Consider the following 14,168-nt stretch of genomic DNA (forward strand, 5'->3'; position numbering starts at 1 on the left):
AAACACATAACCTTCCCCTAACGTTCCCATATGGTTCCCATTTGGTTATTTTGTCGGTAACCAAATAAGAACGTTCCGGGAACGTTCTCTGTAGGTTATTTTTTTGGTAACCAAAATATAACCTTCCCAGAACGTTCCCTGCAGGGTATTTTCGATGGTTATTTTATAACCTACAGAGAACCTTCCCAGAACGTTCCCTCTAGGTTTTATTTAGGTTTTTTTTAACATAACATTGAGAGAACCTTCCCAGAACGTTTCCTGTAGGTTAAGTTTGGGATTTATTTTATAACCAAAAGAGAACCTTTTTAGAACGTTCCCTGTAGGTTATTTGTTGGTTTTATTTTTGTAACATTGAGAGAACCTTCCCAGAACGTTCCATGTAGGTTAATTTTGGGATTTATTTTATAACCAAAAGAGAACCTTCTCAGAACGTTCTCTGTAGGTTATTTGTTGGTTTTATTGTCGTAACATAGACAGAACCTTCCCAGAACGTCCCCTCTAGGTTTTATTCATGGGTTTTTTTTTCATAACCATGAGAGAACCTTACCAAAACGTTCCCTGTAGGTTACTTTTGGGGGTTTATTTTATAACCAAGAGAACTTTCTCAGAACGTTCCCTATAGGTTATTTGTTGGTTTTATTTTCATAACATGTAGAGAACCTTCTCAGAACGTTCTTTGTAGGTTATTTTCATGTTTTATTTTATAACCAAGAGAACCTTCCCAGAATGTTCCCTGTACGTTATTTCTGTGTATTATTTTCCTAACCTAGAGAGAGCCTTCCCAGATCGTTTTTTATTATTGTACAAACACCCATGTGTGTTTTTAAATATTAATTATTTATTTATTTTTTGTTTCTGGACTTTGTTTTAGTAATAAAATCACTTGATTTATTATTTTATTTAAAAATATTTAGTAATGTCATTTAGATATAATAATTTATATGCGTCGTCGACGTCGTCTGTATCACGTGATTAATTCAAACCAATGACGGGCGGCTGGAGCTCCGCACGGAAGACCTGTCACTCACACGCCAACTCCAGCTTCATGACATTGTCGGCCAGCTGCGCTAATCAGGTAGGAATTGTCTGGGGTTCCGACCAAGATGGCGCTCTAACAACAAGCAAATCGATGTGCTCTGTAAGCTCAAACATTGTAATTGGCTAATAGTGTTATTAGTTGAAAGCTATTTTACTCTGTGCAAAGAGAGAATATAATATAAATACTACAGATTTAGTCTCTGTTTGTGATAAGATGGGTAAATCGGAGAAAAGGAAGAACAAAAACGTGTCTCCGGGGATAGCTAACGCTGCTAATGTTGGCAGTAGCGTGAGTGAAACGATGGGAGCCTCATGTAGTTATAAAACGGAAAAATTACACAATTATTCAAAAATTAGTGTGGACTTTGACGAATTTATGATGTGTGAGGAAGAATTCCCTGCACTTCCAGAAACTCCATGCAAATCACCTGCTACAAAATAACGGAAAACTGAAAGTTCGGAGGTTGCCATTCTCTCCCAACTCGGAGCTCTTTCTCAATTAATAAACACCCGTTCTGATGCTTTAGAAAATGTGATCGGAGAAAACACAAGAGCGATTACCTCCATGAAGGAGGTAATTAATGAAAATACAAAACAAATTACAAGTGTGAAAGAAGCTATCGAATTTGTGAGTGCTGAGGTTAACCATCTGAAAAACAAGTACGGAGTGATGGAATCCACACTGAATAAGGTAGAGGAAACGTGCGTGGGACACGACCGAAGGCTGTCACAGTTAGAAAGTTACTCGCGGCGGTGGAATCTCAGGATGCACGGCATTCCGGAAAATGAAAGAGAGGATGTTCGTGGTAGGGTTATAGACGTTTGTCAGCATCTCTTACCAGAGGACAAGGACAGACTCTCCAGCGCTGTCGACACTGTACACCGGTTAGGTCGCAAGCAACCAAACAAGAACAGAGGAATTATTCTACAATTTGCTTCCCGTTTCTTTCGCGATGCTGTTTGGCGTGCAGCAAAGGACTCTGCCTTTTTGCGCGAAAATAACATTAAAATATCAGAAGACTTATCCCTTGCAGACAAAGAAAGAAGAAACAAACTATGGCCAGCAGTGGAGAAAGCAAGAAAAGATAATAAACGAGCATACTTCATCGGAAGTAGGGCTTTCGTAGAGGGAAACGAAATATTCCCTCCTGCTTGAGACTTTACATGGGAAGGTGTGTGATGTTAATATTAAGTTGGTTAAAAAAAAAAATTTCTTTTTGTTAAATTGATGGCCTTTTTAGGACAATTAAAACTGATTTAATAGTTTACTTCGCTAATCTCTTATTTTTTACACAGTTAAGCCAATAGTAAAGGGGTATTTTACAAAAAGGGCCTCAATTTAGAATTTGACTTTACAATTTTATTTATTTATTCTTTTTTCTTACTTTTCTATTAACACACCTGAAAAAAAAATATATCACTGAATATAGTCTATAAAAACTTTATGGGCTAAAGTAAAATTGTTCAACTGAGTAGCTTCTATACTTTAGTAATTTAATCTGATTTACAAAACATTTTTTGTTCTTTGATGTAAAATTTATGCACCTTAATTAACACTACATTATTTTTATAGTTCATATAGAGTTTGCAGTTCTCATCGTTCTGAATGTAGCTTTGCAAATCCTTTTTTGAGAATAATCTAGTTTAATATTCTAGGTTATATCTTCTTTGTTATGTCTCTTTCTATAATTTCATTTAATACACGAGGGTTAAGAAATACTCTAAAAAGAAAAGCTATATTTTTGTATATGAAAAAGTTTAAAACTGATTTTTGTTTTTTGCAAGAATGTCATTCTGTAAAAGAGGACTATAATTTTTGGAGATCTCAGTGGGGTTTAGATTTATGGATGGCTCATGGTACAAACAAATCATCTGGGGCCTCATGTATCAACGCTGCGTACGCACAAAAACTTTGCGTACGCCAGGTTTCACGCTCAGAATCGCTCACGTTTGGATTTACTAACAATGAACTGAACGTGGGAATGTGCGCAGCTTCACGGCAGCTTTCTGGCTGGCGTACGCACATTTTTTGTGCGTGTCTGTTTTATTTTCATTGGCGACTCCTAGAGGCAGTTGTGTTAAATTCTTCTCTACAAAGTGTCTGATCCTTGCAATGGCAGCTGTATGAGACGGGTTCATCTAGCAGGTATGTAAGATTTCCATACCATACAGTTGACCAGCTAAACATTAAAGCACAATTTGCAGCGGTTGCCTGTTTTCCCAATGTAATCTGAGCGATCTACCGCACACACATTGCTATAAAGACACTATCTGAAGATGAATTTGCATGCGTGAATCAGAAATATTTCCATTCAATAAATGTGCAAATAAAATATGATGCACAAACTTATTGATGATTCCTACTTGTCTTTCTCGTGATAAATAGTGGTCAAAATCTGATATGTAGCGGGGAAAAAAAGAAGAAAGAGTTCATCAGACGCTGGATTCGAGCCGAGTTTATGCTCGAACGTGTCAGTACATGATCACATGTTTCTTATGAGGTGCGCCACTGAGACTGCTAAGGGTACTGCAACATTTCACAGATATAAATCACACTATTTCTATTTTAAATGCACTCAGTGCGATGTTCAGACCCAACTGTGTTAACCGTATCAGCTAAACTCTCCTACTCTATTTTTTTCTTTTGTTGTTAATTCCGGAGAACAAACTTGCAAATAACACCGCTTTTCTCCGGTCTAACGTTACCTCCGAAAGCAGCACCTCCATTTCACATTCTGTTCAAAGTTTCTCTTTTTGCTTGATTTTGCCGTTGCTTTTTCGTTGGGTTTTGCCATTAGCATAGTCATTAGCATATTCATACGGGGGAGGAGGCAGGGAGGGGTTTTGTGCTCGTGCATGTTGCGCTCAGATTCACGTTCATTCAGATGTACAAAAGAATATGCGTGAGATTCGGCGTACGCAGTGTTTCATACATCTGAATTTTTTTCTGCGTACGCACATTTACAGCTTTGTGCGTACGCAATGTTTCAGTAAGATTTCCACGCAAGTCTTCGTACATGAGGCCCCTGGTGTTTGCATCCTTAAAAATCAATTTAATGGGAAAATTATTTGCTCTGAATGTGACTCAAATGGCCATTATATTTGTCTTGTAACTGAAATATCCAAATCAATGTTTATCATTGTTAATATTTATGGGTTTAATCAACAAAAAGAAAATGAAAAACTTCTTGATCTAATAGAACAACACATTTTGAAATTACTTACTAAATACCCAAATGCTTTTTTAATCCTTGGCGGAGATTTTAATGTTGCATTGGATAATAGGTTAGACAGATGGCCTCCAAAATCACCTGATAACTCAAATCTTTATTTTAAAACTTTCATTGAACGATTCTGTTTAGTTGATAATTGGAGAGACACTCATCCTAATCAAAAATGTTTCACATGGGGAAATAACTCTCTTTCCAGACAATCCCGTATAGATTTGTGGCTTATCTCAAGAGATTTAAATAAGGCTAATTCAGACATTATTCCATCACCCTTTTCTGATCACAGATGCATTTCGATAACTATTCCTTTTTCAGAAACTGCCAACTTATGTAGAATAAATTCTTACTGGAAATTAAATTGTTCATTGCTTAACTATAAAGAAGTAAATGAAAAAATCGAATTTATAATTTGCAAGTACTGGAAAAAAGCAAACGAGGAAAATGTTTTTGGAAAGAATTGGGAGTTAGCAAAATATGAAATCAGAAAGTTTTTAAGAACATTTAGCAGTAAATTAGCGAAAGAAAGAAAAGAAAATTAAAATATTATAATATGCAAAATTTCTGATTTTCTATCTAAAACTATTTTGTCTGATAGTGAAAAGGTTGAATTTACCCATTATCAAAATAAATTAGATCAAATCTATCAGGAAAAAGCAGAGGGAGCATTTATTAGATCACGGAAAAGATGGTTGGAAGAAGGTGAGCAGAATTCTTCTTATTTTTTTAGATTGGAAAAGCAACAACAGCAAAAAAATCTAATTGAAAAACTTATAATTAATCAATCAATATGTGAAGACCAGAAGACTATTGCTAATTTTTGTGCTAAGTTTTATAATGATTTGTACACCTCTAAATTTAATAAACAAAATGCTTTAGATTTTTTCGAAACATTATCTTGTGTAAAAAAAATTGGAGAATGCTGATCAGGCTTTTCTTGAAGCTCCAATCACATTAACAGAAGTTGAAGAAGCAATTAAATCATTAAAACGGAATAAATCTCCTGGCACTGATGGTTTCATTTCAGAATTTTACCATATGTTTAGTAAAAATATTGCTCCCTTCTTGTTAAGTGTTTATAAGGAAAGTACAGATAACTCTTTTCTCCCACCTACTTTATGCCAAGGTTTGATTACGCTAATCCCCAAACCAAATAAAGATCGAATTTATTAGATAATTGGCGTCCAATAACTTTGTTGAACAACGACTACAAAATAATTGCTATAGTTTTAGCTAAAAGATTAAAAGTCATTTTACCTTCTATTATTGATGAAACTCAGTCAGGCTTTATGCCAAATAGACATATATCTAATAACATAAGATTTACATTTACATTTAGTCATTTAGCAGACGCTTTTATCCAAAGCGACTTACAAATGAGGACAAGGAAGCAATTTACACAACTAAGAGCAACAATGAATAAGTACTAAAGGCAAGTTTCAGGTCTGTAAAGTCTAAGAAGGGAAGTGTTAGTAGTTTTTTTTTTTTTTTTTTTTTTTTTGTACAGTTAGTGTGATATTCAAAGAGGCAATTGCAGATTAGGAAGTGAAGTGGAGACTAAATAGTTGCGTTTTTAGTCGTTTCTTGAAAATAGCGAGTGACTCTGCTGTTCTGATGCAGTTAGGGAGTTCATTCCACCAACTGGGCAGATTGAGCGTAAGCGTTCGCGAAAGTGATTTTTTCCCTCTTTGGGATGGAACCACGAGGCGACGTTCATTCACAGAACGCAAGTTTCTGGAGGGCACATAGATCTGCAGAAGTGAGTGCAGATAAGAAGGTGCTAGGCTAGAAGTCACTTTGTAGGCAAACATCAGAGTTTTGAATTTGATGCGAGCAGCAACTGGCAGCCAGTGCAAACGGACTAGCAGCGGAGTGACATGTGCTCGTTTAGGTTCATTGAAGACAACTCGTGCTGCTGCATTCTGGAGCAGTTGAAGAGGCTTGATAGAGTTAGCTGGAAGCCCAGCTAGTAGAGAGTTGCAGTAATCCAGTTTGGAGAGAACAAGAGCTTGAACAAGGAGTTGAGCTGCATGTTCAGATAAGAAGGGTCGGATCTTTCTGATGTTATAGAGTGCAAATCTGCACGATCGAGCAGTTCTAGAAATGTGGTCAGAGAAGTTTAGTTGGTCATCAATCGTTACTCCAAGGCTTTTCACCATTTTGGATGCAGTAATGGTTGCCCCATCCATCTGGATTGAAAAGTTATGGTGTAGAGTCGGGTTGGCAGAAACTACAAGCATTTCCGTTTTTGCGAGGTTCAGCTGAAGATGATGATCTTTCATCCAGTGTGAAATATCCAACAGGCAGGCTGAGATACGAGCTGGAACCGAGGGATCATCAGGATGAAAAGAGAGGTATAGCTGGGTGTCATCAGCATAGCAGTGGTAGGAGAATCCATGTCTCTGGATGACTGGTCCTAGAGATGATGTGTAGATGGAGAAGAGAAGTGGCCCAAGAACAGAGCCTTGAGGTACCCCAGTGTTTAGATGCTGTAGGTTGGACACCTCTCCCCTCCAAGACACCCTGAATGACCTGTCAGAGAGGTAAGATCTGAACCATTGTATAACAGTGCCCGCAACGCCCAGTGACTCTAGCGTAGATAGCAGGATCTGGTGGTTGACAGTGTCAAAAGCATAAGATTAATTTTAGATATCCTAGACTATTCAGATATGATTGATGGAGACAGTTTCATATTTTTTTTGGATTATTATAAAGCCTTTGACACTTTAGAACATGGTTTTTTATTTCAAGCGCTTAAAGAAATTGGGTTTGGTGTTACTTTTTGTAAAATGATTAAAATGTTATATAAAAACATAAATACCTCTATTAAGTTAAGTAGTGGTACTTCCCCAAGATTTTTTTTACATCGTGGAGTAAGGCAGGGATGCCCAGTATCACCTTATTTGTTTTTAATTGCAGTACAGTTTCTTAATTTACATATCAAAAGGAGTAATTTAAAAGGAATTACTATTGGAAGTACAGAATTAATTATAAGTCAACTAGCAGATGACACAACATTGTTTTTAAAAGATTCATCTCAAGTGGCGGCTGCATTAAATACTCTACAAACATTTTCCAATGCATCTGGTTTAAATCTTAATTTAAATAAATGTGAATTACTTCCCATTAAAAATTGTGGTGTTTCCTCAATTTGTGGAATAGCTGTTAAAAACTCAGTATCTTACCTTGGCATAAATATAACTAACGATAAAAATAGATGTGATGCTAACTTTAATCCAATTGTTGCAAAAACTAAAAGAAAATTGAATAGTTGGCTTCAAAGAGATCTGTCTATTAAAGGAAGAATTTTGCTCACCAAAGCAGAGGGCCTGTCTCGTCTTTCTTATGCAGCTCAATCTCTGTACGTAGATAAGCCTACATGCAAACTAATTGATAAAACTTTAACAGACTTTGTCTGGAAAAATAAATGCCACTATATGAAAAAGACTGTTATAATAAATTCGTATAATAAAGGAGGTCTTAACTGTATTGATTTCTGCTCTTCAAATTATACTTTCAAAATTAATTGGCTTAACCAGTATCTACATAAAGAAGACTCAATTTGGAATATTTTCCCAAAACAGGTATTTTCTGTTGTTGGAGGCATTAAGTTTTTATTGATGTGTAATTATAACATAACCAAAATTCCTGTTAAACTTTCAAATTTCCATCAACAAGTACTTCTGGCCTGGACTTTAATTTATAAACACAATTTTACTCCTCACACATTTTCTATTTGGAATAACCAAAAAATTTTATATAAAAATAAATCTTTGTTTTTCAGTGATTGGTTTAACAATGGTTTGCTTTTGGTTAGTCAGTTATTTAACAACAGAGGTTTTTTAATGAATTACTTTGAATTTATTTCCGAGTATAACATACCAGTAAGTCCAAAAAATTTCGCCATTTTTATGGGAGCTATAACATCAGGAATTACTATGCTCTTCAAAAGTACCATTCATCTCACTCCTAAAAAAGTGTACCTTTCTGATCCGACAGAAACATTTGTGGGTAAAATTTGTTTTTCAAACAAAAAAGATAGAAATTACAAAATTAGATCTCTTTTTATTGAAAAAGTTGCTACATTGTCCCCTGTAATCTCTTATTGGAATAATATCTATAGAGATTTGATATGGGAAAAAATATGGTCTTTGCAACAAAAATATTTTCTCACCAACAAGGTCAAAGAGGTGTGTTTTAAATTGATCAACAAATTTTATCCTATAAAACAATTTTTGAAAAAGTTTAATTCTAATATTGATGTAAAATGTTCATTTTGTCAATTTCATACTGAAACTGTTTTTCATTTATTTTGGGAGTGTAATTATGCTGTACAATTTTGGAAACATATTGGATTATTTATTAATGATAATATACAACAAGATGTTTCTGTTACTTTTAAAGAAATTGTTTTTGGTTATTATGAATCTGCCCCTACTAAGAGAAATGCTTGTTTTGTTATAAATTTAATTTATTTTCTTTGTAAATTCCATATCCACAAATGCAAATTTACTAATACTAAACCATATTTTCCTGTGTTTTTGCAAGAATTTAGTCATTATATACAATTAATTTCTTTATCTAAAAATAAGAAAGCAAACATAACTATTTCATTTTGTAATGACTTTAATTTATGTTCTGTTCTTGATTCTTAAATGTCATACCCTCAAGTTTATATCATGTTCTTTATTCTTTTTTTTTTCTGTCTTTCTCTCTCATATCTCTTTTCATTGACAATGTAATTCATATTCTGCATTGTAAACAAATATTGTTACAAACTTGTCAACTGTTTTTTTGCAAATAATAAAAAAAAAGGTATCAGTTGTCTTTTGATTTCAGTATTTTTTTTTAGGACTTTTTCAAAATCCTTTTGAATTTGTTCATAAACAGAAGCTATTATACTGAATGTAAAGGTTAATGAGACCATTAATCACATTGTACGGTACTTGCTATTTAAAAGCAAACGGTTAATTTATAACGGTCAACTCGTTACGTTAGCCACTTCAGAGTCCGTTTTCTGAGGCTAACGTTATATTATCTTCTACAACCACACAAATCGATTAACTTAAACCATTTTGCAGACATAATGGTGTTAGTTTGATTTATTGTTTAACTGCTCTTCAACCAAACCTTCGAGGTGGCCATATGAGCTGGTATATTGTAGAATGGCAACGTAAGTACAATAATGTTATCTGTAACGTTATCATAAAAAATGCACTGACATTTAACCAGCTTCACTCAGATATTCAGAAGTGTGCTATTTACAAAGGCTAAACAGATAATATTAGGACGTACAGTAATTAACATCATCTCTTTTTGTAGGCAAAGTCTAGGCTTTTGTGACAAGCTGGGAGAAGAGAGACTCATTGGCCTTGTATGTATAGGTTTGACACACACACACGCGTGATTATATGCTTTATAAGAAACTTTCATAGACATAATGATTTCTAATGTACAGAATATATATTATATCCTGTAAACCCAACCAAGTAATGTCATAATTATATTCAATTTCATTTAAATCATCAAAATAAATGTTAAAATCTTGTTTTTTAATTGAATTGAAAAGTCTCTCTGGATGCATTACTCTTCTTATCATCTTGTGCATTTTCAGATATCATTGCACGTTCTCATTTTTAGGGGTATACCACAAATAATATCTGTTTCTTTTTTCTCTTTTCAGTACTGATCTCCATCCAGCCCCAGTTAAGCAGAGATGAATCAGCTGATCAAGATCTCCAGTGTTACAACAATCTGCCAGGTACAGTAGTGTGTTACAGCAAATCCCTGCAAGATTGCGTAGCGTGAGCTTTCAAGTTTGAGAAACCCTTCGATATTGATTAGCCAGTAATCACTGCTGGATTATTAAACCTTTTTAAAACAGTATTTTTTTTTCTTCATTTCCATGGCTCTTGGTAAGCCAGTTGAAGCACATTTGCGAATTTTTCATTGTCAATTTTAGTCAGTCATAATCATTTGTTTTGGGTCAATTTTTCATTTACACAATCAGTGCACAGCCCTGGAGTCGAATTGACCTCCTCCAGACCCAAACATATGGGTTATGTACAATATTTAAATCATTTTCATTAGTCTTTTCTTTTTTTCACTTGCAGATAAACAAAGATCCATCCAGGCAAAAGTTTCTGCATTTTTTTGATGTACATACAGGTACTTTTTTTCACTGATGTTCATAAACATATTTAATATAAGAATAACTTGTATTTAAATCTAATTAAAAGATTAGTTCATAAAGAAACGTAGGTTACGCCATTAATTTCTCATCTTTGTTTCATTTCAAACATTTGTTCATCTTTAGAACACAAATTATGATATTTTAGATTAAATCTAAGAGCTCTCTCATCCTCCATCAACAGCAAGGTTAAAGTTTCAAAATCCAGAAAAGGAACCCAAACAAATCCTCAGACCATATGTCTTCAGTGGTTCAATCAAAATATTATGAAGCTATGAGAATAGGTTTTTTTGCACACATAAAACAAGAATAATAACTTTATTAAACAGTTTCTTCTCCTTTACTTGATAATATTCAGTTTGAACATCTTAAGGCACACGGTCTGTTTTAAGAGTTTTTTTAGTGCCTTTTCTGGACTTTGAGTGTCTCTGAACCCTTGCTGTCTATTGATGAGGGAGTCTCAGATTTAATTTAAAATATCATAATTTGTTCAGAATATTAACAAAGGTCTTGGGGGTTCGGACAACATGAGGGTGAGTAAATGTTAACAAATATATATTTTCTTAGGTGAACTAATTTAATAATGCAACAATTTAAAGTAATTAATATTTTCTTAAATTGTTTAATGCAAAAATATGAATATTTATTTTTGTAATTTATATTGGACCTACATTTACATTGTACATTGTTACATTTTTTTAGGATATATAGATAACAATAAAATTATTTATCTGAGTTCACAAGAAAACACGAAAAAGAAAAAAAGACAACATTGCACAGCCTCAGTGTTTCAAATAACCTCTTGAATTTTCACGTCTGTGATCCATAAGGCAAAACCCAATGCAGTTTCATAATTCAGTAGTACCGGTAAAATTGCTAATAAAAATTAATTTAAGTTACTTGTACATTGTGTTTGTTTTCAGACATAATTATTAATATAATTAAGGGATTTCACAAGAACATAAACGGTGATGAGTGGTAACAAGAGTTTGTGATAAACATTACCTACAGTGCTCAGCATAATTGAGTACAGCCCATTCTGAAAATGAATTTCTATCCATTTCTCAGTGAATATAAGTAATGTATTTTGGTGGATTTAAACAAAACAGATTTATTAAACAGATATATTTATTTAAATGTTTTAGTCACATCTTTAGAAATAGAAAGATAATACAATTAAATTCAAGCAACATATTTGAAAAAATTTACAAACTACAAAATTGTAGAATGTTTTGTTTCTCTTGAATTTTGCTCTTTTTAAATGTTTTATTTAATATTTTTCTATAACATAAATTTGGGTGTACTAATTTTGGACCATTATCATAAATTATTTTGTTCGATAAGCCCCAGATTTGGCTTCAGTACTGACTAATCTAATGTGTATGCACAAATATAATGATAGATTTGTGAGTGGTGTACTTATATGCTGAGCACAGTATGTTGATTGTGCACCTAAGAACTTAAGTGCACTTCTACACTCTCTCTTTATCATTTAATTTAAATATGTGATTGTTTGACTCTTTAATGCAAACAAGTAGACCGTTCTTCCAGCTGCTGTCAAAATTAATAATTGTTGTTTTTTACTGACATTTGTTTTACAGATGAACTACCTGGCGAAGCAATCCTTGGAGCTTCTGTGCACAAAACATGAGGACAGTTCCATCAGAATGACATGTTTGGTGCCTACAGCTTAAAATCGAAAAACTAGCAAGAAATCTGAGAGTTGAGAAGCATTCAACTACGTTGCTAGTTTAAAGGTGGTGATCACTGTGGTTCATTGGTTGGAATGCATGAGTCTAGTTTAGTGAACTTCGGTTGCTTTATTCCACATTGTTGAATAGAAATGTGATTTGTTCATAATACGCACAAATCCACCAAACAACAATAGTTAGCAACATTTAACTTCAATGCCAGTTGCTTCACTCAGACTGTATTGTTCTCTCACGTGCACATCTTTGAAAGGCATATGTGATTGGCAGTCTGTTAGCGACCTCTACTGGACAGATTTGTGTAAAGCTTTGTAACACTGAGCTTTGTAACATCTTTATATTTGTAACATCTTCTATATATTTTATTTTATTGCCTAATAATAATTGTCATACATTAAACCAAAGCCAAAAGTTTTCTAACTACTTGGAACAGTTGACTGAGCAAGCTTTTTTTAGTGGGTTTATTAAGTAAGTCCCACAAAATTATAAACATTGTAAACGGACAATGCAGATAAATTTCCAATATTAGATTTAATAAACATTTCATGACATAAAGTGGTGACTTGTTTTCCACAATTGTTATGTTTTTAGAAGGTTTCTCCCACTCTTTTATTACATTAAAGTTTATATTATTACATTTAAAATATTTGCTGATCAATTTTGTTGCTTAAAATGTCTTATTTATATGTATTTTTTTCCGCAAATGCAAATTATTTGAATAATTGACCAGTCATGGGATCTATTATTAGTGCAATTCACTATATTTGAAACATTTGTTGTTTAAAATGTCTTATTTAAAAAAAATATTTTTTATGTATTTTTAAATGTAATTTACTAGTGATCATACATATATGAATATTTATCACTTGAAACATGCATGCATTTATTTTGTTTAAAATATTTATTTATTTGCAAATGCTGATTATTTTAATAATTTACCAGATATGGATCATATTGTAATTTCTTACATTGTAAACATTTGAAAACCTATTTTGTTGTTTAAAATTTGTATTTTTTTAATAAATATTGTTTTCCAGGTGCTAATTATTTTAATAATTTGCCAGTTATTATTCATACAACATTTGCAAATAGCTACATTTAGTATTTTTGTTGTTTAAAATGTCATAGTTTTGCAAATTATTCTAAGAATTGTCCAGTTGTGCATCATATTGTTCATGTAATTTAAAGATTTGCAATTCAGTTTTGTATTTTGTTGTTTAAAATCTTTCTATTTTATGTAGATGTAAACTATTTATATAATGTATCATTTACTGTTCTTACTATTTGCGTTTTCTGAACAATAAACAATGGAAAAAGTAATTTCTTTGGTCTGATTATTTGTGTTTAAGCATGTTAATGCAGACATTTAGAGACTGTTTAGGGGACTTTCTGGGGACGTTGTGCTAACGTCCCGGGAACGTTCTGCAAACCGGCAGGGAACATCTAGGGAACATTCTGCAAGCCCGCAGGGGACGTCGCGGGAACGTTCCGCGAACCTGCAGGGAACATCCTGGGAACATTCTGCTAACCCGCAGGGGACGTCCCGGGAACGTTCTGAGAACCTGCAGGGAACGTTGTGTTGACGTCAAGAAAACTTTCCTGGCTAACCCAACAAACACATATACGTTGTAGCGATGTCTGCACAACGTTGTATTTTTTTAAAGGCAACGTTGTCTCTTACGTGCTCGCTACATTGTCACAACGTAGAAATGTAAGACGTGAGAAGGCTGTAGCAACGTTGTCGTGCGACATTCAGCAACCGCGAGGCGGCGTTCTTACTACTTGTATTATTTTTTTTTGTGGCAGTTTATCAATACTGCCTAGAATACAGGATAAGCAGCAATTCTTTTTCAGTATTGCTAAATATGAAATATTATTCATTTATTTTTCCTATTTAATTTAACAATTGCATGTGTAAACTTTAAAGTGTAAAAATGCCACACAAATGAATATAATCAAACTTTTTATTATATATTTCACAACATTTAATACATACAGTACACA

The 14,168-nt window shown here is 33.5% G+C and overlaps 1 long non-coding RNA gene across 1 annotated transcript; it reads left to right on the forward strand.

Moving 5' to 3' along the window:
- Positions 1–963: 963 nt before the first annotated feature.
- LOC141376030 (uncharacterized) lies at positions 964–13,475 on the forward strand. Its single transcript, XR_012385052.1, has 5 exons — positions 964–1,075; positions 9,588–9,639; positions 9,949–10,026; positions 10,379–10,433; positions 12,057–13,475. It is a non-coding gene; the product is annotated as an uncharacterized lncRNA (long non-coding RNA).
- Positions 13,476–14,168: the final 693 nt, after the last annotated feature.

The sequence above is a fragment of the Danio rerio genome, chromosome 9, assembly GCF_049306965.1.
Source record: "Danio rerio strain Tuebingen ecotype United States chromosome 9, GRCz12tu, whole genome shotgun sequence".
In the NCBI taxonomy this organism is placed as follows: Eukaryota; Metazoa; Chordata; class Actinopteri; order Cypriniformes; family Danionidae; genus Danio; species Danio rerio.